This window comes from Triticum urartu, chromosome 6A (genome assembly GCF_056163025.1).
Source record: "Triticum urartu cultivar PI428250 chromosome 6A, HENAU_Tu73, whole genome shotgun sequence".
Classification (NCBI taxonomy): domain Eukaryota; kingdom Viridiplantae; phylum Streptophyta; class Magnoliopsida; order Poales; family Poaceae; genus Triticum; species Triticum urartu.
The window spans coordinates 488286438-488313024 of record NC_141878.1 but is presented as its reverse complement, the minus strand read 5'-3'; the positions used below and the strand labels follow the sequence as shown (position 1 = coordinate 488313024).

General features: G+C 49.3%; 1 long non-coding RNA gene across 3 annotated transcripts; it reads left to right on the top strand.

Annotated features, from left to right (window-relative positions):
• Positions 1 to 20186: 20186 nt before the first annotated feature.
• On the top strand, positions 20187 to 24998 carry LOC125514301 (uncharacterized). 3 transcript variants are annotated; one of them, XR_015608582.1, is made up of 8 exons: positions 20187 to 20723; positions 20826 to 20956; positions 21797 to 21914; positions 22162 to 22328; positions 22403 to 22635; positions 23274 to 23440; positions 23742 to 23903; positions 24152 to 24563. It is a non-coding gene; the product is annotated as an uncharacterized LOC125514301 (long non-coding RNA). The 3 variants fall into 3 exon arrangements; XR_007286337.2 differs by lacking the exon at positions 24152 to 24563 and adding an exon at positions 24584 to 24998 and having other exon boundaries at positions 20189 to 20723; positions 22403 to 22568; XR_007286336.2 differs by lacking the exon at positions 24152 to 24563 and adding an exon at positions 24584 to 24998 and having other exon boundaries at positions 20190 to 20723.
• Positions 24999 to 26587: the final 1589 nt, after the last annotated feature.

Below are 26587 nucleotides of genomic sequence, written 5' to 3'. Positions count from 1 at the left end.
AGGTCACACAGACCTCGCCCAATCACTCGCGGTAAGTCTTCAAGGTGACTTCCAAACCTTCATAGACTTGGTCACCCGGCGATCCACAATTCCTCTTGGATTCTCTAGACCATGACGCCTAACCGTCTGGAAGATGCACAATCTTCAAAGGTAACAAGCGTCGGTTCCACACAGGAACAATCTCTTCAGTGATGCTCAATCACTTTGAGTTTTAGGTGTTGGGGTCTTGGGTTTTTCCTCACTGATGATTTTCTCTCAAAGTCCTTGGAGGATGGGATGCTCTAAATGACAAGTGATAGTTTCTCTTGGAGTAGACAACCAGCTAGTGGTTGAGGGGGCGGCTATTTATAGCTGGGGAGCAGCCCGACATGATAAGACATAAATGCCCCTAATGATATGACTGTTAGGTGGATAAGATATTTGGGACAGCTGGCGCATAGCACAACAACGGTCGGAAATTTGAGCTCTCAAATTCCTTAGGGCTATCATGTTCCTCACTCATAGGCAATCCGCACTAGAGAATTCCTAACTCCTCAGTCTGAACAAATTCCTCAGAGACCAGAAGATCTTTGTCTCTGTCACTGAAGAAATTGACTGAACTGTATGAGATTTCCAAAGGCTTCACTCGAAGGATTGGGTATGTGTAGGCTTTGAGACGAGCATCACTAGGAAATTTTTCCTTAGTATTACCTCGACCCCCTTTAACAGTATGGTGTTTCCTATGACTCAAGAAAGGAAAATGAAACTACGAAAACAAAAGTCTTCATGCTTCATAGTCCTCGCATCAATATCAATATCTTCAAGGTCACATCAATTTCCTCATTTTCAAAGTCTTCAAGAAAACCAAAGTCTTCAAGTGAAGACATTCATTTTTAGGGGTTGACTTTCGTAGAAAATATCAAACTCCTCATAGACTTATTATACTTGTGTATGTCGGCGTTCTGGGAACGGGGGTACCCAGACTTGCCTGCCTGTGGCCCATGGTGTGGCTTCATCGATGGCCTGGTATGGCCCACCTTCAACATCGACAACTCAAGACCCTCGCGAGGGGCCGAGCCTCACGAGGCAGATGACGCCAAGACCTCCATGAGGAGCGGCCTCCTCAGGCTGGCTCCTGAGGAGAGGAGATTTCTATGTAGGCTTCACCTCATGAGGTTCGGATGACGTGAGCCATGATGACCAAGGCTAGGCGGGTGCCAGCGGGCGTAGTGTACCAGTTTCCTCTTTGGTGCTTAGGAGGCAAGCGCAGACTCGGAGTCCTGAGGAATCAGCCAAAGGTTTCCATTCTGGTGCAACAAGACCAAGACCGCCAGGACGGCAGGACAGAGGTCATCACCGAGCCCACTGCGGCGTCACGACCAGAGGCTTTTTGCAGGCGGAGACTACTTTTGTCAGGATAGCATGTACTAGTTGTCTCCCTTCAAATTTGGCCATTGTGGGAACCCTTCCCACCTTCATTTTGGGAAGAGGACGAAGGCCACTATAAATAGGGCCCAGCCACCACCATAGAAGGGGATCCGAACCAATGAGATCATCCTCTCCCCCACCAGCTCAAGAACACACCTCCTGAGGTTGTTCTCCCACTGTACTAGTTCATCCTCAGCCCCTCGAGGCCAATCCACCACAAAGCAGGAGTAGGGTTTTACACCTCAAGGTGGCCCGAACCTTGGTAAACTGTTGTGTCTTGTTTCCTTCCTGTTCATCGAGCTAGGCCGAGAGATTGGCGAGTAGGCAGACTAGGGAGGTTGAGTTCTTCGCACGCACCCCAGAGTTCGAACCTCTCAAGGGTCTGCGGAGCCCGAAATCCGACATTTGGCGTGCCAGGTAGGGGTGCGTCGGAGCCTCTCTTCCTCTGGTCGAATCGCCACCGTTTCACTGTCCCCATGGCTGATGCTCGTCGAGTTCGTGCTGAGCACCGGGCCGCCCTTGCCGCCCGCGTTGCCCAGACCACACCCGCTGGTGACGGTGCTCCCCGTTGTTCCCCATCGCCTGCGGCCAATGCTGCAACCGGCCTCGCGGCCCATGAGCAGCAGGCTTCATCGATGCAGCCCTTCGTGCGGCGCGATGGACACATCGCCACTCCATCGCTGACCCCGGCGACCGCTTCGTTGTCTCAAGCTCGTTGCGGGCCAGTGAACGTGTAGGCCGCGCTGCTCATGGCACACAAGCTCCTGCGCTACCGCCCCATCAACGACCTCTACGAGGACTGGCTGGACCGCATCACCGAGCTCGTCAGCGTCACCGGAGAGTCTCCTGCACCATCTTGCTCGCTGCCTCGCCCGTCGCCTATCACGGGTGACGTGGCTCATGGAGCACCTCCTCCACCTCCCTGATAGGACGCCATCATCAAACCAAGGCGCGAGGCTCCATGGTGCGACCCGCCGCGCAAGGCACCGGCGAGCGATGAAGAAAGCTGCCAGGTGGTGCAGCGGCCGCAAGGAGAGGCGCGTGCGCTCCCAGCACCGCCACGTCAAGACCGCGCGCCTCCTGCGATAATGGCGTGTGAGCGCCAAGATCAGGCTCCACCTCCATGGAGGGCTCCCGTGACCACGGCTGGATGCCGCGCGTTCACCCTGGAGCTGCGCAGCGTCGTCTGGCTAGGGAAGTTCAAGCCCGAGCTGCCTCCACGCTATGACGGCACCCCCGACCCTGCTGAGTTCCTGCAGCTCTACGAGCTGAGCATCGAGGCGGCCAACAGCGGCGAGAAGGTTATGGCGAACTGGTTTCCCATGGCCCTCAAAGACGGCGTGCGCTAGTGGCTCCTGAACCTCCCCGCGGGATCGATCTCTTCCCGGGACGAGATGCGAGAGCGTTTCGTCACCAACTTCCAGGGCACTCGCAACCGCCCGTCGGCTGCGAGTGACGTGCGACGCATCAAGCAGCAGCCAGGAAAAACCTTGCAGAAGTACATCCAGCACTTCAACAGTGTTTGCCTCAACATCCCCAAGGTGTTGGATGAGGCCATCACCTCGGCATTCACTGATGGCGTCCGCGACGTCAAGATGAAGGAGGAGCTCGCCATACACGGGGACATGTGCATAACCCTGGAGATGTTCAACATGGCAACCAAGTGTGCAAGAGCTGAGGAGGGACGCCTCTCCCTCCTCGAGCTCCCTGAGGCTGACCCAGAAGACAAGAAGATCAAGGCCAAGGACGTGAAGCGCAAGGGGCTGGCCATACTCACGGCCGAACCAGAAATGAAGCGAGGCTGCGACCATCCAGAGTCATCCAAGGGCAGCCTCCCATTCCGCGTCTTCCACAACGTGCACAACCACAACACCAACGACTGTCAAGAGCTCAAGGCCATCCGCGATGGGCACTTCGGTCGTCTCCCAGAGCGCAATGATCGAGGCTACGACTGCGGAGGAGGCCGAAGCGGAGGACGCTGGGACGGTCGCGACCAGCCTCATGAGGACCGCTGGCAGGGCCAGCCTCATGAGGATGCCTGGAGAGACCAGCCCCGCGAGGACCGTCCTCAGGGCAACGCTGGCCTTCCCCCGCTGCTGCCACCACCGAGAAGAAACGCCGACCATCACCAGAACGAGGGGGCTGGGGGCTTCCAGGAGCCTCGTGTCGTCGCTTGCATCCTAGGCGGCGCTCAGGCCCCATCCTCCCATCGCATCTTCAAGCAGTTCGCGTGTGAGGTGAATGCAGCCATCCCCAAGCTCGAGGCAACACATCCACTCAAGTGGTCCAAGTACACCATCACCTTCAGCTCTTCCGACCAGCTCAAGTGTGCGGCAATTGTCGGTGCCCTTCCAATGCTCTGCTCGCCTACCATCAGCAACGTGCTCATCACCAAGACACTCATCGATGGCAGTGCGGGGCTCAATGTCATTTCCATCAAGACGTTCGACCGCCTCCAAGTGCCCTACAACCAGCTGTACCCCACCAAGCCTTTCTCAGGAGTGACCGATGGCTCCACCACCCCGATAGGGCAGATCCGCCTCCCCATCACCTTCGGCACCCGCGACAACTACCGCACTGAGCTTATCGACTTCGACGTCGCCCACATTCACCTCTCGTACAACGTCATCCTCGGGTATCTGGCCCTGGCCAAGTTCATGGCAGTGACCCACCATGGCTACAATGTCCTCAAGATGCTAGGAAGTTGCGGCATCATCACCATCGCCTGCGAGGAGAAGGATGCGATGTGCTCTCTTGAGCGCGCCTACCAGGTTGCGGCGGTTGAGGACCCGGACAACAAGGGCGCTGTCTACCCTCCTGAGGCTGTCCCCAAGAAGAAGAAGCAGCTGCTCCGCCAAGGACCTCAGGAGGGCGGGGCGCCCGGCGGTGCTGCCTTAAGCTTTGCACCCACCGACGGAGCGCCTTCCCCTCTCGCATAGGAAGGCGTGCCCAGCGCCCCTCTCGGGCTGGGCTCGGGGGCTCTCCTCTGGAGGGCCTCCGATCTGACCAGCGTCACGAGGGAGGTGTTCGGGCACCATGTGGAGGCGTGCTTCAATGCGCGCGCTTCCATGAGGAAAGCACATGGTGCGAGGCGCCAGGCGCTCAGGAGTTCATGACCAAGGCAACCGAGGAGCTTCAGGAGGCAAGAGCTATGCGAGGTGATCGTCGCCCACCACCCGGCGTAGCTCCCTGCCCCGGCGAGGACAGCGAGCTGCGCGCCTACGTCAACATCCCTGGGCTCAACAGGGCCGCGTCCTAGGAGCTCTTCTGGCCGTCCCGTGTTGGTCGGTGCGAGGGCCCACCTCACAGCTATGTCTGCATGACTTTCGGCTTGTTGAACAAGGCTGTTGTGCATCAGCGCCACATGCGGGGCGTCCTGACAGCTCATGAGGCCAGGCACCAGGCGATCCTGACGAAGATGATGATGGATCCTCGCGAGCCCCCCGGGCCTCCAGAGCCTCCCGAGGTTCAGGACCTGGGCGGCTCATGAGGGGCGACTTCTGCAACACGCGTCTTTGGCTACTCCAACATCTCTTCAGCAACGGTGCCAGGTGACATCTTTTGGTTTGTCTAGTTGGGGGCGCCCCTCGAGTTGCATTATCCCCAAGCCATGTGGGTCCGTCCCTGCGACATGTATCCTTCTTGCATCTATTAGAACTGGCTTTACCTTCGATCATGAGTTGCTTTATGATTATCATCTGTCTGTCCGATGCTTCGTCGCCATGAACGTCGTACGCCCTTGCAATCCCACCCACGACCGCCTCATGATTAAGGACTGGCATGGTGTCTGTGCTCGGGTTCATCCCTGCAGTGTTGCTAAACCCAAGTCGCTGAGCTCTGGCTCGCGGGCCAGCTCCCGTGCACGTCACCTCCCATGGCCCTTGGTGCCTTGTTCTCGCATGAGTAATCGCAGGCGGATGAGTAAGGGCGCGTGACCCGGTGTCTCATCACCACGGGAGCCGCACACCGGTTGTCTTTCTTCAGGACCTTCGCATGAGAAGACTGGGCACGGCGTCTGTGCTCGGGTCCATCCCTGCAGCGTCGATAAACCCAACGACTGAGCTCTTTCTAGCGGGCCGGTCCCGTTCGCGTCACCTCCTGGGGTCGTTGGTGTTTGGCCTTCTCATGTGATAACCTCAGGAGATTCACTCGGCGCAGGTTGCCTGACCATCTCGCAGGATTATCACAAGTGTTCCAAGCCAAATTCAGGCGCAACCTGCCTTGAGGTAGGGCTTCACGAGTCCCGCGCTGGATCACGAGTGCCCACACACACCTCTCTAGCCCCGTCGTGCAAGCCACATGTCAGGGCGGGGCTGTACATGCCCCGGAGTCTCCCCTTAGAGGAAGGTCCCACCCACATACCAGTGTAAGCACCATGCTCCGCGCTGGCAGTCGACATGGTCGAGGAGCAGCTATGCCCGTGCAAGAGCGGAAGCGCCATGCTCCACACTGGTGATAAACAACTGAGGGTGGCCTCATGGTTGCATTAACCTCAGGCGAGCCACCAGGCTCGATGCTCAGCCTCACCGCGCCGCTTTCCCCTTGGGAGAGTTGCGCGAGGGGGGATGGGCACGGGGGCTATGCTCAGGTCATGCCTGGCGTACGCCACCTCGTCAGGTCCCTCGGACCTGGTCTTCACGCACCCCTCCCTAGCGAGAGCCCAGCGAGGAAAGGTATGGAGGTTTGTTCGTACGTCAAGGGGGACTCTTGAGCATCGTGACTCAGGAGCCTAACTGGTCACGTAGCCTCTCACCCCTTGGTCTCGTCCTGGTGATCCGGATGATCCAACAGCGGCTGAGGTATGCGCGGGGCGGGGCCCTGCCAACGCAGAACGCTAGGACCTACTCTCGCATCTCCTCCTCGAGGGTTGTTTGTACGTCAAGGGGGACTCCTGAGCATCGCGACTCAGGAGGCTAACTAGTCACGTAGCCCCTCACCCTTTGGTCCTGCCCTGGTGATCCGGATGATCCAACGACGGCTGAGGTATGCGCGGGGTCGGGCCCTGCCGACGCAGAACACTAAAGCAAACAGAAAGGAAATCACAGAACCGTAGCAAATTATTACAAAACATGTTGTCTCTTGAAAGTACCAAGCATAAGTTCTTACGCCTCCACGAGGCACGATACATGTTGCAGGACTTGAACAGAGGGGAGCGCCACCATCGAGCCTCTTGTTCAGCCTTGGATGCCGCCATTTCCCGCTTGGGGAGCCCCCTCGTCGACGATGTCGCCGCCGTCCTTGCCATCAGTCGTGGTCGCGGGTTCGACGACGAGGAACTTTCGCAGCAGGGCCTCCACCTGATCCTTCACGGCCTCGGCAGCGGCAGCATAGGACTCAGGGTCCACAGGCTCAAGCAAGGCACCAAGGTCGAAGCCGGTGTCCCGGAGATAGAGGTGGTTGAAGACACGCGTCACGGTTGAGGTGGAAAGTGTGCGGGCCTCACCCTCCACCATGGGGCCCACTCCGACAACGATGCCCTCGAGCACCGTGACGAGCTTGAGGAGCAGTTGGACCTTCCTCCGGTGTCACCAACGGGTCCTTGTACCCGCTCCCGTAGAGATCCTGCAGCGCCTTGCGGGGCCTCAACTCGAGGGAGTCAAAAGCGGCGCGCCCCACGGCGACCGTCTTCTCAGCAGTGGCGAGGAGCTTCTTCCTGGTCTTCGGCCGAGCTTCGTCCTCGGAGACAAGCTTGGTGTGGAACGCCTAGGCCGCCTCCACCTCCTCCTTCCGCTTATCCAGGCGACCGTGCTCCATGGCCTGTTCCCGGGCTACCTACTCCAACTTGGCATCATGATCGGCGTCTGCAGCCTCTTGGGCCTTCAGGTCCTCCTCCCGCACCTCGAGCTGGCGGGCCTAAGCGGCCTGCTTATCACGGAGGGTCCTCAGCTTAGCCTCCGCCGCACGACCACGCACTTCAGAGGCCTTGGCGTCCTTCAACACCACATCGCGGGCGACTGCGGCTAGGCCGGACACCTTCCGGCCCTCCTCTGAGGCCGCCACAGCCTGGGCCCAGGCTGCCCTGACGGACACGTCGGCCTAGAGCCACCTCGAGACCAGCTCCAGGCGCCCCGACGCCCTGCGCCGGTCGGGGCCCTGAAGAGCATCCCGGAGCCGGTCCGGTGTGGAGAAGGCCTCCTCCAGGGCACCGGGCGCGACAGAAGAACCATGGCCCGTTGGCGTGATGGCTAGGGGAGGAGACGGCGCCGGCGTCAAGACTGGTGAAGCAGTAGCAGTGGAGAGGGCCGGGGGCTCCGGAGCCCTCGGGTCCTCAGTAGGTGAACTGAGCGTGAGTGCCTCCGGAGTCGGCTTGGCTGTAGGGACTGTCTTCTCCTGAGGCTGGGCCCTAGAGCCTCGGGAGGGTAACCCTGCCGCAGGAGCACGAGAGGCAGCCTCGCCCTTCTGCGCCAGAGTCGTTGCGACCATGACAGGTCGCTTGGCCTCAGCGGCTCCAGCGTCCTCTTTATTCCTCTTCGCCGCTGACATCAGCCTGGCATGAAGATGGAGACATTGAGTACTGCGTCGAGATCAAAGAGCAAGGGCAAGGAAACACACTTACTGATCCTTGGCGACGTAATCCCTCTTCCTGCCCAAGAGTGCAAGCTTCCCGGGCACGGGCGTCGTCGCGCTCTCAGGGGCGGATGAACGCGTGGCCAACTCTGTGACGATGGCGGCCGGCAACAAGGTGGATCCACTGCCCTGGGGAATCAGCGCCGAACTATCCTTCATTAGGATCCCCTGCCTCAGCCTCTTCCGGGGGGTGACCCCAGTGGAGAGCGGCGACTCCCTGACTGGGTGCTCGTCGGCGTCGTCGTCATCATCAGAGAAGGCCCGGAGGAGCTCGCTCTGCCACGGGGGAGAGGTCTCTTCCACCTCCTCCAAGGTCGCCTCTGATTCTGCCTTCTCCTCCTCCTCGAACTCACCAGAGGACACTGGCACCAGGGAACCCAGGGGCTGGGAAGGCTTCAGCGTCATGAGCCCTTGCTCGTTGAAGGCAGGCATGGCGGCGGCCACCTTCTCCCCATCCTCATGACGGTATAGCGGGAGATGGGCTTCTGGGGGCTGCCCTGGTCCTTCCCGAGCAAGGTACGCATGACCTTGCTCAGCTCCTTGTCAGACAAGGCGTCTGGGTGCAACCGGAGGTCATCTTCCGCACCCTTGAAGCTCTACAAGGGACGCAAGTGTGCCTGGAGCGGAGCCAGGTGCTGCATCAGGAACTCCTTGATGATCATGGCCCCCATCAGCTGCTCCGCGTCCAGGTCAGCCATCATCTGCTCCAGCAACCACTCCGCCCGGGGGTCGGTGAGCTTCTCGTGAGTCCACCAGTCCAGCTTCGCCGGGAAGGCGGTCGGTAGCTCCAGCCGAGCATGGGAGCGCTTGGCGTTCATGAAGATCCACCTGTGCCGGAAGTCCTCCACCTTTTTCCCAGCCCTCGAGATCGCGTTGCTGCCATGAACCGCGATTAAGCTGGCGCACCCAGAGCATTGGTCGTTGCTTATTCAGAGGTAGAAAAAGTGGCGGAACAGCGCAATGGAGGGCATCACCCCCACGAATGCCTCGCAGTAGAAGGCGAAGATCGACATGAGCAGGATGGAGTTGGGATGAAGATGGAGGGCGTGGAGCCCGTAATGGTAGAGGATGGCATAGAAGAAACTGGAGAAAGGGGGAACCAGCCCAGCAAAGACGATGTGCAGGAAGAAGGGGTAAAAGGTGTCACCCAAGGCTTCCGACTTGGCAGAGCCGACCTGGAGCTCTGTCTCTCCCCCCTCATTGCCTTCGCCCGCCATCAGTGGGACCATGGCAGCGAGGTGCTTCTCGTCAGCGATGGTGGATGCACTCAGGGCCGGCTCGAACCAAGAAGCCAGGCGCGTAGCTGGAGCTGAATACTTTGCCTTGTCGGTGGCCATCAACGGCGAGTTCAGGGGAGGGATTTAGCAGATCTGAAGGTGATTGGAGCAGAGGAAGAAAGGGATGGAGCAAGACGAATGTAAGGCAATAAAGGCTCAATGGCAGGCGCCAGCCTTTTTTCAGTCGGGAACGGTTGCCGAGGCCACGTAAGGAAGCGAAGACACCCATGTCCCATCAATCGCCATGCGTCAACCAAGGCCGTAGGCGGTTAGGGCCCGCGGCGCTCCGCACTTGCCCTTTGGCTTTGCCTCAAAGCCATGCTCGAGCGCGGCTTGGGCCCGGGGGCTACTGTCGGTGTTCTGGGAACGGGGGTACCCAGACTTGCCTGCCTGCGGCCCACAGCATGGCTTCATCGACGACCTGGTACGACCCACCTTCAGCATCGACAACTCAAGACCCTCACGAGGGCCCGAGCCTCGCAAGGCGGACGACACCAAGACCTCGATGAGGAGCGGCCTCCTCAGGCTGTCTCCCGAGGAGCGGAGATTTCTATGCAGGCTTCACCTCATGAGGTTCAGATGACATGAGCCATGGCGACCAAGGCCAGGCGGGCGCCAGCGGGCGCATTGTACCAGTTTCCTCTTTGGTGCTTAGGAGGCAAGCGTAGACGCGGAGTCCCGAGGAATCAACCAAAGGTTTCCATTCCGGTGCAACAAGACCAAGACCGCCAGCTCAAGAACACACCTCCTGAAGTTGTTCTCCCACTGTACTAGTTCATCCTCAGCCCCTAGAGGCCAATCCACCACAAAGCAGGAGTAGGGTTCTACACCGCAAGGTGGCCCGAACCTGGGTAAGCTGTTGTGTCTCGTTTCCTTCCTGTTCATTGAGCTAGGCCGAGAGATTGGCGAGTAGGCAGACTGGGGAGGTTGAGTTCTTCGCACGCACCCCAGAGTTCGAACCTCTCAAGGGTCTGCGGAGCCCGAAATCCGACAGTGTACACTCACAAACACATTAGTCTCTTAACCTATAAGTCTTCAATACACCAAAATCACTAAGGGGCACTAGATGCACTTACACTCTCCCTCATATAAAATTGAATAATAATTACCGGTCTAGTTATCGATTGCCTAGGGACAAAATCTTTCTCTTGTGTTACAAAAAGCTATCTACTAAACAACTAACTTTATTATCTTGCAGATTACTCATAGTTTTATTCTCTCTAGGTACATCTAGTTTTATTCTTGCAAACCTATCCTATCACCTACAAAATAGTTTCATACTTGTTCTAGGTAAAGTGAACGTTAAGTGTGCTTAGAGTTGTATTGGTGGTTGATAGAACTTGAAGGGAATATAAATCCTACCTTTAGCTCCTCGTTGGGTTCGACACTCTTATTTATCGAAAAAGCTACAGTTGATCCCCTATACTTGTGGGTTATCAATCAACTATAAGATGTAATCAACACTACTAGCAACCCATAGGTACCAATTTGAGGTTTTGACACAAAGTTGAATACAATAGATGAACTAGGGTTTAAGATGAGATGGTGCTGGTGACGATGTTGATGAAGATTGATCTTGCCAAGATGAGATGGTTGTTGGTGATGTCGATGGCTTTGATTTCCCCCTCTCAGAGGGAAGTGTCCCTAGCGGAATCGCTCCGCAGGGGAGCTAAAGTGCTCCTGCCTAGGTTCTGCCTCGAGACGACGGCGCTTCATCCCGAAAGTCCTCTCTTGATTTTTTTTCTAGGCCAAAACACTTCATATAGTAGAAGATGGGGGTCAGAGGCCAGCTATGGGCCCCAAAGGCATCAGGGCACGTCCAGGGGGGTAGTCGCGCCCTATTGCCTTGTGGGCAACTGGTGCGCCCCCTTTGGTACTTCTTTGCTCCAGTATTTTTGATATATTCCATAAAAATTCTCCATTAAATTTTAGGTCATTTGGAGTTCTACGGGATAGGTATCTCTGATATAGCTTTTCTAGGTCCAGAATTCTAGTTGCCGGCAATCTCCCTCTTCATGTAAATCTAGCAAATTAAGAGAGAAAAGGCTACATGATGCAAAATGGACGTATCACTCCACCATCGCCAAGGAACGTCACTCCTGAGCCAGTCATTCGCCCTGAACAAACTGGACAAGACTTGGAAGCTCCTTCTCTGCCAAGGCCAACTGAATCAGTGCCCGTGGCCTCCACTGCTCAAGTTGATATACCCTTGAAATATGCTTCTAAAGAGGGTCAAATTCCTCGCTCCGAGCTCTCTGCGGCTCCTTCTCAAGATGCTCTGAGAGTCTCCGATCCCGTTGTGATCGAACAACAACCTAATCACGTGGCCAACTCGGTACCACTAGTTGCTCAAGGATCCACACCAATTTCCCGAAACAAATCATGTCCAACAACCGACTATTTCTGAGGCTCCATTATCAGTAGCACCAACCCCATCACCGCTCAAGTTGACAGTTAATACATCTGTGAGAACAAATGAAGCAGGTCCCTCTGCAAGGACATCAGTTTCTGCTTGCCATCCCAACTCCATTGTATATGATGATGATTTCCTTTCGCCAGAAGAACTCAAGTACCCCAATCCTCAAGAGGAATTTCCCATATTCTCTGTTGGTGCTGGTGCGAAGGGTCCTCTATTCAACAGAAATGTGCATTCACAATTCTTTCAGGACATCAACTATGATGGACCTCGCTCTAAGTAGATTTTTGAGTGGATGACCAAAGGCAAATGGATCAAGTGTACTTCAACACATTTCACCTTGCATTTTTCATTTTCCTCTCTTTGAGCATGGAAATACCGAGATTCGAGTGCACAACATTGATGTGATCTTCGATGAAGATTTTAAGTGCACAATGGACAAGGAGAAGATTCACGACTACTCTGGTCCTCCTCGTCCTGAACATTTAACTTTTGAGAACCAGATTCTATATCATCCACTCTCCTACACCATATGCCCATTGGCTGGCATGAACACTGACAAGACCATATCTGATGTTCTTTGGAATGCCATCTATGCAATCTCTGAAAGATACATCTTCGATATTGAAGATATGTTTCTGCGCATTCTGAAGGATTCTTCTCAGTTTCCTTTCACCGTAAAGGTATTTGCTCCATGGATCCAGAAAGTCATTGATCATGCAATGGGCACAGTGTATCTGGCAAAGGGAAGCCACGAATGATTTATTCCTCCTGTTCGTCATACCATGCAAGCAATGGAAGATTTCACCTTGGGAAAGTCCTGGCGTCCCCTCAAGACTACCACCAGAAGTTTGATGGTCCTCTCCTTCCTCAACGTGATCGAATGGTTTCTCCACAGCCTCCTTGACAACTTGAAGTCAGTTTTGGCACGCAACAACTGCTTCTGAAACATATGGAAGATGATAGGCAGGAGAATGAACATCTCGCCAATGAGCTTAATGCTATCAATAACCGCACCGAGCTGATGCATTTGATCGCTGATGAGAAAAAGAAAAGACTTTGGAAACTACTTCGTAAGTTCTTCACCAAGAAGCAACTCCTGAATATGAACCTCCAAGAGCTCTATGATTATATTGACAAAGGCTTCACAGTTGAAGACTTTCAAGAGCATCTTACTCCTCTACTGCCTGCTCGCGAGCCAACCACCTATCTCCTTCATCTGAAGCTTCGCAAGCTGCTTGAAGAATCCGAAGCCATCTCACCAAAAATAAAGCCCTCTGAAGAAAATGTCTTAACTCGCGTTCCTCGGACAAGACTCACTTTAAGACGCAGCGAGATATTGCCATCTGTTAGTGTCAAGTACAATGTCTATGCCATGTCCTAGACCTAAGGTCCTCATATGTTCTCAGGATGAGGGTCAACTCACTTAGGGTCTATCAAACGCTACTCCGTAACTGAGTAGTTATAAAGGTAGCTTTCGAGTGAGTCGTGAGACATGCCGTGAGACATGGCTGACCAAGAAGGGATTTGCCCCTCCTATTTGGAGAGATATTCTCTAGCCCCCCCTCGAGTAATCAGATTCGGAAAGCATGGCCATGCGACTTGGGTTAAGTGTTAATCCAGTTCTGGAATTTGTATCACGGTGTCGAGAAGAGAGGTCGAGCTACCACAAGGGTGACAAGTACTCACCTTGAGCTTGACAACATATATCGTAAGGCAAAAGGAATGTTGGATATGAGACACATTGACGAGGTTCGTCAAACGACTTTACGCACACATGGGAGTTGGCACGTTCTGCTAGGAGCCGCTACCAATAATCAACTCTGGTCATGTCCATTGTACGTGAACCTATAGGGTCACACACTTAAGGGGCTGCAGCCCATTCGGATTGGATCCCAGTAGAAAATGGATGTAGACTCCTAGTGGGCTCAAGTGTTGAGCCCACCTCGGAGGTCTATATAATGGGGAGTGGGCGCACCACTTAGGGTTGATCTTTTTCCACCCTCGATAACCGCTGCCACAACTCCCCACACGCATGTCATGCGACCGGACCTAGCAGTCCGCCGCCCGATGCTGCACCCCGCATGTGTGTATACCTTGGAGGGATCGCACTTGCGGTGCTTGGATGAACTGTTCGAGGGATCCGCGAGGTGCCGTTCGTGGGAGATCATCGTTCATGGATCTTTTTTGTTCGCGGGAGATCGACGACGCGAGGAGGAGACACCTCGGGAGATCGAGTACACGCATCACGAACTATACTTCCGTCGTGGAGATCTAGCACGAACGAATCATTTCCCTAGGAAGTGGGGAGGGGCAAGTCAATGTTTCGTGGGAAACCACCCCGGCACGGGGTGCTCCTGTTCGACGCCCTCAGTGCCGCTTAGACTAGTTGGTGCTCGCATGCGACTTATAACGGTCCGACCTAGTAACCTGCTCTGAAACACAACAAACGATAGATTCTCAAAAAGAAAAAAAAAAGCAAACACGGAGAAAAAAAGTAAACGGGTTATTCCTCACGTCAATTTTGTAGAAACGGGTTATTTTTTAGCGCATTGGGAATAACTTTTAAATGTAGTTAAATTCTCACATCTGGTTGTATTATTAGTCGAGACGTTCGTTGTACGTGCACACTTATAGTAGTAATATTAAAGGGAGGATTTTTTTTTGTTCTCCGCCCATCACTCCTCCTACTTCCCAACTTCTGTACATTGTCGATTATTCTTGGGTACATTGCCTCCTGGGGCCAACCTCATGTGTGGTGCCGTGTAGGCCCGTGTATGATGCATTCATCGATTAGGCATGTGTATGAGGCCCATTGGGCCTCCGGATGTTGCCGCTTGGCAGGAGCTCCTTAAGTGCATTGCTCTCCAGTCGTCCAACGTGGATCAGCCAATCGATCACATCTCCTGGCATCTCGAGTCTTCGGGGAGATTCTCCACCAAATAGCTATACCAGGGCATTGCGGCTGCTCCCGGTCCAGAGCGTCTTGTTGATATCTGGGCTATTAGACTTTCACTGAAAATTCAGATCATCCTGTGGCAATGGATCCAGGACCGGGTTCCTTCAGGGTGCAGGTACTTGAGAGGAATGGCCCGGGTAATGGGATTTTCCCCTTATGTGGGACGGCGGAGGATTCGAATCACATCTTACTCGTGTATCCATGCAATTCCTTTGGAGTTGCTTCCGAGAGGTGGTCGGTGAACATTGGTGCAACAACAGTTTCCCCGGCCTCTTCGCGGAAATCCAGGCCTCTCAGCATCGTCTCCGCCACATTAGGTGCCTGGGTGTTGTAGTTCTCGCGTGGACGCTTTGGCGGTCCGCAATAAACTTGTGATCCAGCGTGCGCCTCTTCAACGAGCTACTGGCATGGTTTTCGAAATGTGTGTCTATTTGTAACTCTGGAAGCCGCTTAGCCGCCCTCAGGACCGAGACGCCATCTACATCCTCATTGCAGATATTCGAGCGATGGCCCTTCGCTTGGCGCCGCCGCTTCCTCCTCCACCGCCTGAGCCGGATTAGCCACTTGGTGGCCTGAGCTACCCCTTTTTCGTTTTATTTTGGTCTTGTTGAGCTATGCCCTCAGCAATACCTTCTTGAACTATTGTGTATGCGACCCGTGTGTGTGCGTGTGTACGGTGTGAACCATTGTTGGATCTTGTGGCTCTGATTGTTTGCTTTATATATAAAATGGGGCCGTAATACTCACCTGACATTTCCCAGTGTGGGAATCTAGCACAAATAAATCATTCCCTTAGCACGGGATAGGGGGGACGAGTGAACGTTTCATGGGAAACCACCCAGCACGGGGAGCTCCTGTTCGACGCCCTTAGCACCGCTTAAACTAGTTAATGCTCGCAGGCGACTTTTAGTGGGCTGGCCTAGTAACCTGCTCTGAGACACATCAAACGCAAGATTAAAAAGAAAGCAAATGCAAAGAAAAAATGTAAACTGGTTATTTCTAACTTTAATTTGGTAGAAGTGGGATGATAGGAACATGGATGGCCGTAGGCAGCCTACTAGGTCGGGCTCATTTAGTTGTCCACTAGAAGAAAACAATGCTATTTAACCCTTTCTTTAGTAAACATATACTACTACATACCCAACATAATTTATATGAAAACCAAAGCATAAATCTGAAAATGAATTCTTAAAACTAGTGAAAACAACCACAAATTTTAAAAAAAGGTTTATAAAAATTGGAAAAAATCACATAAATGAAAAATGTTTGTGAATTTGAGAAAGTTCACGAATTAGTAAAAAGTTCATCAATTTGAAAAAGTTCACGGATTTTGAAAAACATTTATGAAATTTGGAAAAAGTTCATGAAATTTGAAGCTAACGAATTTGAAAAAAATAACGTGTGAAAAGATCATGCATCTGAAAAAAGTTCATATATTTTGAAGAAAATATTCACTAATTTGAAAAATTTAATCGATTTTGAAAACAAGTTCACAAACTTGAAAAAAGTTCATCGACTTTGAACAACAGTTCATTCATTTTCGAAAAATTTCTTTGATTTTGAAAAAACATCATCGATTTTGAATTAAAAAGAATCACAAATTTGTAAAAATTTCACCGGGTTTTTTAAAAAAAGTTCACGGATTTGAAAGAATTCACATATTTTGATAAAAAAAAGTTCATGAATTTGGAAAAGTTCACCTGGTTTTAAATTCATCAAATTTGATAAAGCTTCATATTAAAAAAATAATGTATTTTTAGTAAAAGGAAACTCCGAGTAAAAACTAATGAAAAACCGGTCAAACAAAGACCAAAAAAAAAGTCCGAAAGGCACGGAATAAGAAGTTGAAGAAGTTTTAGTAGGCTCATTTGAGCCGTCCGAGTCGGTTACCACATCTGGAAGTAAACACTGAGGTTCAGAGTTCCAATCTCACCACCCACAAATATTTTTGAAGGTTAAAAAAATGAAAATGGGCCGAGCCCAGAAAGCAAGGGGGTGTGAGCCAGTTTGTTTCATTGCCTTTAACGGCTGAAGGCGCCAAATAGGAATCGGTCCCAGCACAAGCCAAATCCTATTCGGTGCCTTAAGCGTCAAATATAGGCCAGCTCGTACAGGGCGCACACCCCCCGATCTCACATCGTCGCTATATGGGCTGGCCCTTTTATTTCTGTTTTTAAAGCGCAAAAGCAAAAAAAAGCGGGTGCAGTAGGAATCGAACTGGGTAGCTGCTGTTTCATCGTACACTACACAAACCACCACGCCACCAAGCCTATTCTACCTATGTGCACCTTTTCTAGTTCTTTTCTTCCTTATACTTTTCTTTTATCATTTTCCTTTTTTTCATTTTCTGTATTCCTTCTTTCCTTTTCCTTTTTCTTTTTTCTTTCTTCCTGGTTCGACACAAAATCAATGAATTTCTCAGATTCGATGAACTTTTTTGAAACTTGATGATGAACTTTTTTCAATCTCGATGAACGTTTTTCTCAAATTCGATGAACTTTTTTCAAACTCGATGAACTTTTTTCTCAAATTCTATGAACTTTTTTCAAACTTGATGAACTTTTTTTCAAACTCGATGAACTTTTTTCTCAAATTCTATGAACTTTTTTCAAACTTGATGAACTTTTTTTCAAACTCGATGAACTTTTTTCATATCCATGAACTTTTTTCTCAAATTCGATGAACCTTTTTCAAACTCGATGAACTTTTTTCTCAAATTCGATGAACTTTTTTCAAACTCGATGAACTTTTTTTCAAACTTGATGAACTATTTTCATATCCATGAACTTTTTTTTATGAAAAGCGATGAACTTGTTTTAAATCTATGAACTTTTTTCAAATTTGTGGTATTTTTTTATCAAAATCGATTAATTTTTTTTCAAATTCGTGAACTGTTTGAGAATTCATGAACTTTTTTTCTCAAAATCGATGAACCTTTTTCAAAATCCGATGAACTTTTTTCAAATCTGTGAACTTTTAAAAAAAATGATGAACTTTTTTGTGAACATTTCTTTGAAGTCCGCGGCCTTTTCAAAATCGATGATCTGTTTTTAAAATTAGCGAATTCTTTGTTCAGTTTTTCTTTCCCTTTTCCCAAATAATGTGTACTGCCGCAGGAACTCGGGGTCAAATAAAACTGTTTTCGTACATAACACATCAATGTTTTTTTGGTGCAGTGGTTGAAGCCCCAAGTACATGAGCGAAAGCACGTGGGTTTGAATCCCTCTTTCTGCATATATTTTCTGTCCGTTTGTTTTTTATCTTCAGAAGGAAGGCTACATATATTTCGGCTCGTTCTTGGGCTGGCTCGCATAACCAGGTGCGTGGGCGCTCGGTTCGTTTGCTGGCGCATAAGGCGCCAGCGAGGTGCTCTCCCAGCACAACCCCCTTGACCTCAAATTTTTTGACGCTATTAAAAACAACATGTGGTAAGGAAATTGGACCCAAAAACGGCCCAACTTTAGTACCACAAAAAACAGGCCTTAAAAAAGCTAAAATAGTTGCATCCGACTTAATTAAATAAAACCCTAAAAAACTTAATTAAATAAAAACATACAAATTTGGCATCCGTTTTATAATAAAAATCGTGTAGCCGGCAATTCAAAATAATACATATACTGTATGTAATTTTATGTGAAAAGCTGCCAATGTCCAAGAAAGTAATTTGCCATAGCTCTGAACTGAAATCTAATTTGCCATGGCATCAAAATTTGCAAGTACATGGCAAATTTGCGTACTGAATAATAAAAAGACCTACAGAAATTTCACCATGGTTTTATAATAAAAATGCCATGCTCTATATTTCTTTGTCATAACATATAAATCACATGCATTAAAAATAAATTTGACACGGTAGAAACAATAAAAGTGCCATGTAATGCATCAAAATTTGCCATGGTTAAGATAAAACACTGCAAACATATGCAAAGATGTTGTGAAAAATAAATTTCCATGACACTGAAAATATTTGTCTTGGGGCCCAGGAAAAACTAAGTTGACACGATTCTGAAAATAAATTTGCCATGGCTATGAAAATAAATTTGACATGGTTTAGGAAATAAAAATTACCATTGTCCAAGAAGAAACTAAATAAATTTGCCATGGCACTGAAAATAAATTTGCTATGGTCCAGGGAAAACCTAAGTTGCCATGGCTACGAAAATAAATTTGCCATGGTCTAGCCATGCAATTTCCCATGGTCTATGAAATTAAACGATCTCTAGCTCATGGCAAATGTAGAAAAATTTATGTCATGACAAATTTACAGCTTTTATTCTCTAATTGATGAAAAATTCTAAAAGAACATAGTACATTGACATGGCAATCGATCCATAATTCATAGCAATTTGCCATGGTCTATGAAATTAAAAGGCCATATATGCAAAGATGACAAAATGGATGTGTGCAACCAAACACGCCCTTGTTCTCCCATGTTAAAGATCCAAAAATCCAGCCAAAGTTTGGCTCCAGTTGGACTACATTGATACTTCTGCATGGCAATTGCCACAATCCACTAAGGCGTGGTGGATAGGTTTATCTGACGAGACCGTCCCCAACCGCAAGGCCATGGCTCTCTAACCATGCTTGTCTCTTGGATAATTTGAAATGAAAGAAATGCACGGGGTTTTCGACAGAAGAGCACTCCTCCTATGATCCTTATTCAAAATATTAAGGCGGAAGTGTCCGCGGGTGCTAAGCAATTGGGCTTAATTATGTTGCGAGAGTAGCAACTCTTGTTGTAAGGGTGTGTTGTAAGGCTAAGAGGATCGAACTCTTTTCTCTCTTAATTAATATACCTGGCAAATCTTTTGCCCGGTTTAAAAAAAAATTTCAGACAAGGAGAGAAGAGCGTGCTTCATGCAGACGTTGTGAGTGCCGGGACTCTCGCACGCCACCTCACGCCAGCAAGCAGGCTTTGCTTCCCTCACGTCACGTGGGATGGCCTGGTTTCTCGTGGGCGGACGACGCACGGGCACGGGCGGCCACGCGTCAACGGACACGCGCGTCCCACGAGTGCCCGCAGCGCACGGTGATCGGCGGCAGAGACGCCCTCGGCCCTCCGCTGCTCAAACCGCGCGGACACCTGTACACATCACCGTTTCGAGCTGGCGGTGCTATCTACCGCCGCCGGTTCTAAAAGTTGCTCCAGGAGAACGTCGTGTGACGGCATGACCCAAACATTGCTCCAGGAGACGCAACGCATCGCTTCTCCTCTCTTGGATGCATGCACCGTGTGTGCACTCCGTTTCCGGCGGCATGAAAACGACGGCAGGACAACCCACCCAGGCCACCGGCCGGCGGGCGAGCAGCAGAGCAGGTGTGTTATTCCATTTGATTTGACGATCTGCGTGCGTTGGTCAGGAGCCAGCGGCGCTCCACAACTGCTCCAAATGCAGCATCCCCGCCGAATACAAAACACCGCATATTTCCATCTCCGTTTTCATCGATGACTCCGTGGCAGGGAGCTAAGCCATCCCAATACAACCCTTTAACGATGGCGCAAAAGGCGCCTCCTGACGATGTCCACGTCAGATTAGCTACAAGACAAAGAGGTTTATATCCTCTGGAGAAGAAAGAGAGAAAGGGATTGGGCAGGTGAAGAGAGAAAGGGATTGGCCCCAAGTCCCCATCCCCCGATTCCTCTCCCTCTACCTTTCCCTCGTTGCCGCCGCCGCCACCGACGACCTCCCTGCAGCCGCCGCCATCAGTCACGCCCTCCCCAATGGCTGACTCTTCCACCCCTTTTCTCCTCCCCTTAACTTCTCCTCACCATCGGCGACCTGTCCTCCCCCTCGCACCAGATCGAGCAGCAGCTCGGGCAGGGCAGAGCGGACGCCGCCACCACCACTCAACGCCGGCCTCCCCCACAGCCGCCGCCACCACCCGCGCCCTCCACCACATCTGGCGCACCCACCCCTTCCATCCTCTCCTCACCTTCTCCCCACCAACGACGACCTCCTCCCCTCTTCCTCGTCACAGATCGACCAGCGGGTCCGGATCTGATGCAGGCTCAGATCCGGCACACCCGCAGCGCTTGTTCCACTTGAGGACGTCATGGACATGGTGCTCTAGCACTGGTGCTGCAGTCATGGACAAGGTGCTCTCCCCATCTTTTCTCTCTATCTCTGCGTATGTGTTGGATTTGATTAAAATCGGCGTTGGTACTGTGTTCGTGATGCTCCCTCTCCTTTTGCTGTAGGAGATTATCACTCTCTACCTCTCTGTGTTGAATTAAGTTGGTGTTGCTGCAACCTCAACGCCCAAATAATCAGCCCTAACCCTAGCCCTTCCTTGGGCATGGAAACCAAGCAGACGGGAGGTGCATCACAGGTATGAATCCTTCCCCTTCTCCAGTTTCGAGTTGGTGACAAGTTCTGCCCTTTTTTGCTCTCTTCCTGATTCAATGGGCAGTACAAGATAACTGCTCCTGGTTCTCAAATTTCCTGTCCAAGTTATAGAGTTAGTAGCATTTTCTATCCAGCTTCTACAGTTAAAAACCAAAACCATAACACACCCCTCAGAAGAAGGAAAAACGAGCAAAGCTGAACATGGAGATCATCCTAGGCAGGAAAAAGGCGCATTATGGACAATGTTTAACAGATCCAATCCGTATTATACCATCTATGCGTACACGGTGCTAATCTCGACTTCATCTTCCTTTATGAATGCATGAGTAAACTTCTACATACTGGATTTCAAATGAAAGTCCTCTATTCTAAGCTGAATCCAAACATATGTAATCCCTTTTTGAAAGTGAATATATTTGTCGTGTTGTTAATAACATTGCGGACACACGGCCACTGATTTTTCATTATCAAACTAGGTCACTGATGTATATAGTTTCCCTCTACCATCACATCATGAACTTCTCAAAGCTGAGTACCGTAATAACTATTTTGTTTCTTTCTCCCACCTCAACCAAATGGCCGTTATTAAAGCTTAATTCCTGGGTTTTTATGCGCTCTGTTACATACTAGAGTAATGGCTATTTATTTGCTTAATTTATTACAACGTCTATTAATTATTTTATTTGTGCATTTTAACCACCCAGCAATCAGACATTTAACTCCATCATTATTAGTTACATAAAGAGAAAGAATATGTCCGGCCACTCATTTCTGTCCGTTACATGCACATCCACAATGATGTGTGCCATCTGTTTGTGCGTAGGTTGCTACCATCTAATGTGTGGAGAGAGCTGAGGAGAATATGCTCCGTTACCATCTTGTGAAGGAGGATGTTCACCATCCAAGGTGCTCAACATCACCATCATCTCTCGCTTGCCAAGGTGATTTATCTCATTTGCCATGCTCTGCGTGTCCGCAGCCATCAAGACATGGTGAATTTTTCTGTGTGGTGGCCATCGAGCCACGGTGATTTGTAGAGTTTTATGTACTGTGATGCCACATCTGTTAGTGCCTGGAGAGTTGTAGGGTTTTATCTATTGTGATGCCACATCTGTTAGTGCTTGTGGATTGCTAGGATTTTAGTGCACCATCATTACAGGTAATAGTATCTTTTTGCCCCTTCTACAGGGCCAATGCACAGCGGCCCAAGCTGTTCATTGGAATGATCCTCATCATTATCCTTACCGAAGCTCTTTGCCCTGTACGACCTCATCGTCGGCATCATCTTCTCTTCTACGGTTCTACCTTGTGTCCATTACTATCTGGAGCATTTGTTTTTTAGGATAAAATACAAGGTATTCAATTTAGTAATGTATTGTGGTATTACCATACAACAGAGTACAAGCTCATTTGTTTCAGTATATCACAGACCAAACAAGCCAGCCCAATTGTCGGGATGCTGGATATAGTGGTTGGAGTGTTGCAGCGGCGTCGTGGCAGCGGATGGTAGCGAGGTATTTGGTGCCCCGTTCTACTGCACCACCGTTTCCGAGTGGTCTTATTGATGGCAGTAAAGAAATCAGCGGGGATAGTAGGTTGTCTTCCTTGTCAACTACATATGTCGTCTTTGTTGTTGATGTTGCTACTTCCCTCAGTTGCGAGGTGAGTCTTAATTGCAGGTTTATTTACTTAATTTATCCTTTTGTGCTGGCATGGGACTTGGGTGGCTGCTTAACACAACGATCAAGCACATATAGAGTTGTTCTGATTCGTGCAATGCTGCGTAGAACCACAAAAAAGAGGGTGACAGATCATGTGCAAAGTTAACCCAACATCCTTCAGAGCTCATTAATGGAGCTTGCACTCTCTTTTCCATGTTAAAGTTTGGAACATGGAAAATGTTCACAGGCTTGATATGTGCTTCCGTCCTTCTGTAATGTAGATTTAAAATATATAAGGTTTTCTGATTGTCATTTATTTCCTATTTTTGATTCATGGATGACAGTAATCTACCTACAACACTCGAATGGTTTCAAGAAATTGGTGAAAACAAGTGATGTGTTTTCAATCTTTGATGTGTGAAGATGTGCATTGTGTGTGGATGTAAGGAGAAATGGAAGGATTTATGGCAACATGCAACAATTTTGTTGCTTACTTGTACATACTATTTTTTATTTACTGATATTCGTCGCAATATACCTATGTATCACACATACTACGAGGAGACAAAGTCTTAATTAATAATTGGAACCTGTAACTCATATATGTCCTTTGTTAAGGATGCATTTTTTGTTTTATAGGTCAGACTGAATTATATGTTCCTGTCCAAGCCCTGTTCACTGGCATTGCCTCTTGATTCCCTTCTCAGAACAGAAGATCCACGCTAAACATAACAAGTTCATTAGAGGAGCAAATGTTGTTTATCACCGCATCTCTTCACATGTTGACAAGCCCGATATTTATGAAGGTACACCTTTGTGCTTGGTGGTAAACTTGTTTCTTATTCACTTATATTCAGCATTTCCTTGGTCATTTTGTAATGTTATTTTCGTATTTTGCTCTGCATTAAGATTTATGCAAAGTCTGGTACTTGGCAGAAAATACTGCTGGTTTGTCCATGATTTTCTGCTGGGTTGATTTTGACATTAATTTAACAATGAGTACTTCAATTATGATATTCCGAAGTGCATGGGAGCAATATAGATTCGCTATTATTCGGTTCGAGCTATGTGGCAGAAATTAGCTTCATGCTTCTCTGAACAAACTAGGCACTATACAAGGCGCTGGCGCCATACCTGCTCGGTATGGACAGGAGAAGATGCAGGGGCTCCGCTTCTTGGCCTCGGTGACGTCCTCGTGCCCCTCCACCGCTGGTGTTGTTGCTCGGGCGGCACTACCGGTCTACTATGGCAGGCCTGCTTGTTGCTCAGGTGGGACTGCAGATCTTCTGAAGCTTTATTTTTCTGTACTATCTCGTTATTTTGTTTGGTTGGTGGCCGTGACTGGAAAGCTTGGTACTCCTGAATTCTGAAGTATCATTGTTGCTGCTTGATTTGTTCCACTTTCTTTGGGCGTAGGAGTTGGTGTGCTTGTATATTAATTTATTGCATCAAGCATGGAGTATCCTTTTTCTCTTGGAAAATGTTTGATCCTAGGGCTTTTTACTTGCACAAACTAGATCAAATGAAGTTCATTGGGAGTGACACAGCTTCGCTCCTAACCGCTTGAGCAAGGCGGCGGGAAAGGCAAACACAACTACATGCCTCCTTCCTTCGGGCAACACCGCTGGTCCTTGCCTCCTCTGTCATTTGCTTCGGCGACTGTAGGGGGTGGGGACCTCGGGGTTCGGCCCCGACTGTCAGTAGAGTTACAACTTAATGTTTTCCATACAATTTCCCATGTCTACCTATGATCTGAGGAACTCCGCCTTTGCTTTTGGAGACTGCTAAACCTTCTTGTCGTGTCTCTGTGATCAAGACAGACCCTTCTATGTTAGTATAAACCTATTAGTATCTATCAAACTATCCTCTGCTTTATTAATGGGCACCGCGTGTTGATATTTCTGGCATATACTGATGAAATGTGCATAAATATGTGCTCTTTTTTATAGGTTTAAAGAAGAATCAAGGATCAGTTCAATGGTAATTGGACTGCTGATGACACTTGTTTGAACACATGTGATCCTCATAATAGAGTTGCCGTGAGTACCTTGCAGCCTCGCTACTTCGTTTTGTCCTGTTTGATGGAATACTACTACGTTGTGTGCCCCTTTCGATTTTGGCATGACGATTAGAGCAGATAGCGTTTCTGCTGAGCATGGCATGTTTGTTTGTCTCAGGTTGTAAATTTTCTTATAATTTTGTAATTTTAGACCTTCCTCCTATTAAAAGTATCTTAGACCTTCCTGTAAATAGAGAGGCAAAGTTTTCTTATTAAAAATATTTGCATTTAAGTTTGAAATATTTATGTTGCATCAGCTCACACTATTATTATTTTTTGTATAACATGACCCTCTGATTCAGTTATTGGGGTTCATTACTGAACTTTGTATTCTACTTCCTCCGTTCCTAAATATTTGTCTTTTTAGAGATCTCAAATGGTTACCACATATGGATGTATATAGACATATTTTAGAGTATAGATTCACTCATTTTGCTCCGTATGTAGTCACTTGTTGAAATCTCTAGAAAGACAAATATTTAGGAACGGAGGGAGTATTTAGCATTCATGTTTACCATTGATTATGGGTTAAAGTCAGCAAAGATATCACATTCACATATTTGCAAATCACTTTTGCTGAGTACAAGTGCCATCAAGAATCATCCTAGACCCACAAATGTGCGTAAGCTAGATAAGTGCGCACATGAACGCTTAGGAGGCGTGCCAATGGCACGCCCCAGCCGCTAGTCCCAATAATATGTGGTTTGATCGAAGCATTGACCAACCACCACGAGGCGATCGCACAATCAATGACGGGGTGCCCACTTGGACGCGGCACAGATTAGTTACAAGAAGACTACACGAACAAGCGAACAAGTTGCCCATGGATGGACGGAGTCTGCTCGGAGGAACCCATCCATCCGGCCAAATAAAGCCGCCACCACCACCACCACCACCTCACCGGCCGGTGGCCGGCCGGTGACGAGCAAGTCTGGCCAACCCCTGAAGCAAGCGAACGGCTAATCCGTTGTACTATATGTTTTGTTTCCGCCCTCCCGTCGCTTTCCTGCCACCCGATCCTCCACTCTGTCACCGCCCGTTTCTTTCCGCTAACTACCAAGCAACAGCACAAGACCAGCGACCCTTCCTCCTGCTGCCACTGGCACAGCAACGGCAGCTCTCAAGGACACATTGCAATCATAATAAGGTGGCGAAAATACACACCACAGGGTGTAATTCAAAATGGAAAGGTTCCTCAAAAGATATTTAAAAACTGTGCTCATATCAATTATATTCCTTTAAGTGATACTACTAGACACGTTCGCGGCTCTTTTCGAAGATAGGAAAAGGAGAAAAATAAGTAGCGGAGGTGACCAGCAGATTCTTGCCATTTCCTTGTAGCTCTGGTTCCTGTCTTCTTTTAATCACGCTGAAAACGATGGTTAAACTTAGTATAATGTGATGGATATCTTGTCCATGGATATTTTCATCGGTAGATGGGGTGTCTAATCTAACGAGAAATTTTATGACGCGACAACGAAGGAGCTTGTTAGAGGTTGCAATGGTTACTAGTTAGACTCAAGGCGACAATGAAGAGAAGAATGGTGACACATCATAATAGTAGAACGCAATCCAAATTAACCCATAGTCCTTACTTTACATGTTCTAACTAGCGGCATGAAGCTCCAACAATGACAAACACTTGTCGAAAAGCCAACAACAATGGTTTCGCTAACAATATGGATATCCCATTTGTTGTCATTCCATTTAGGTCTATTTGAGGATCATAGCTCGCTGAAATAACTTCTTTTTTGAAAGCAGAGGACCCCGACATCTACGTTCATTGTTGCATTCGATCGTACAACTTGCTTAAGACGATCCTAGAAATGGTGACAAGTTTAACCCGAGACAATACCTATCCGTCCAATTAAATTCTCGGCGCATATCCTATCCT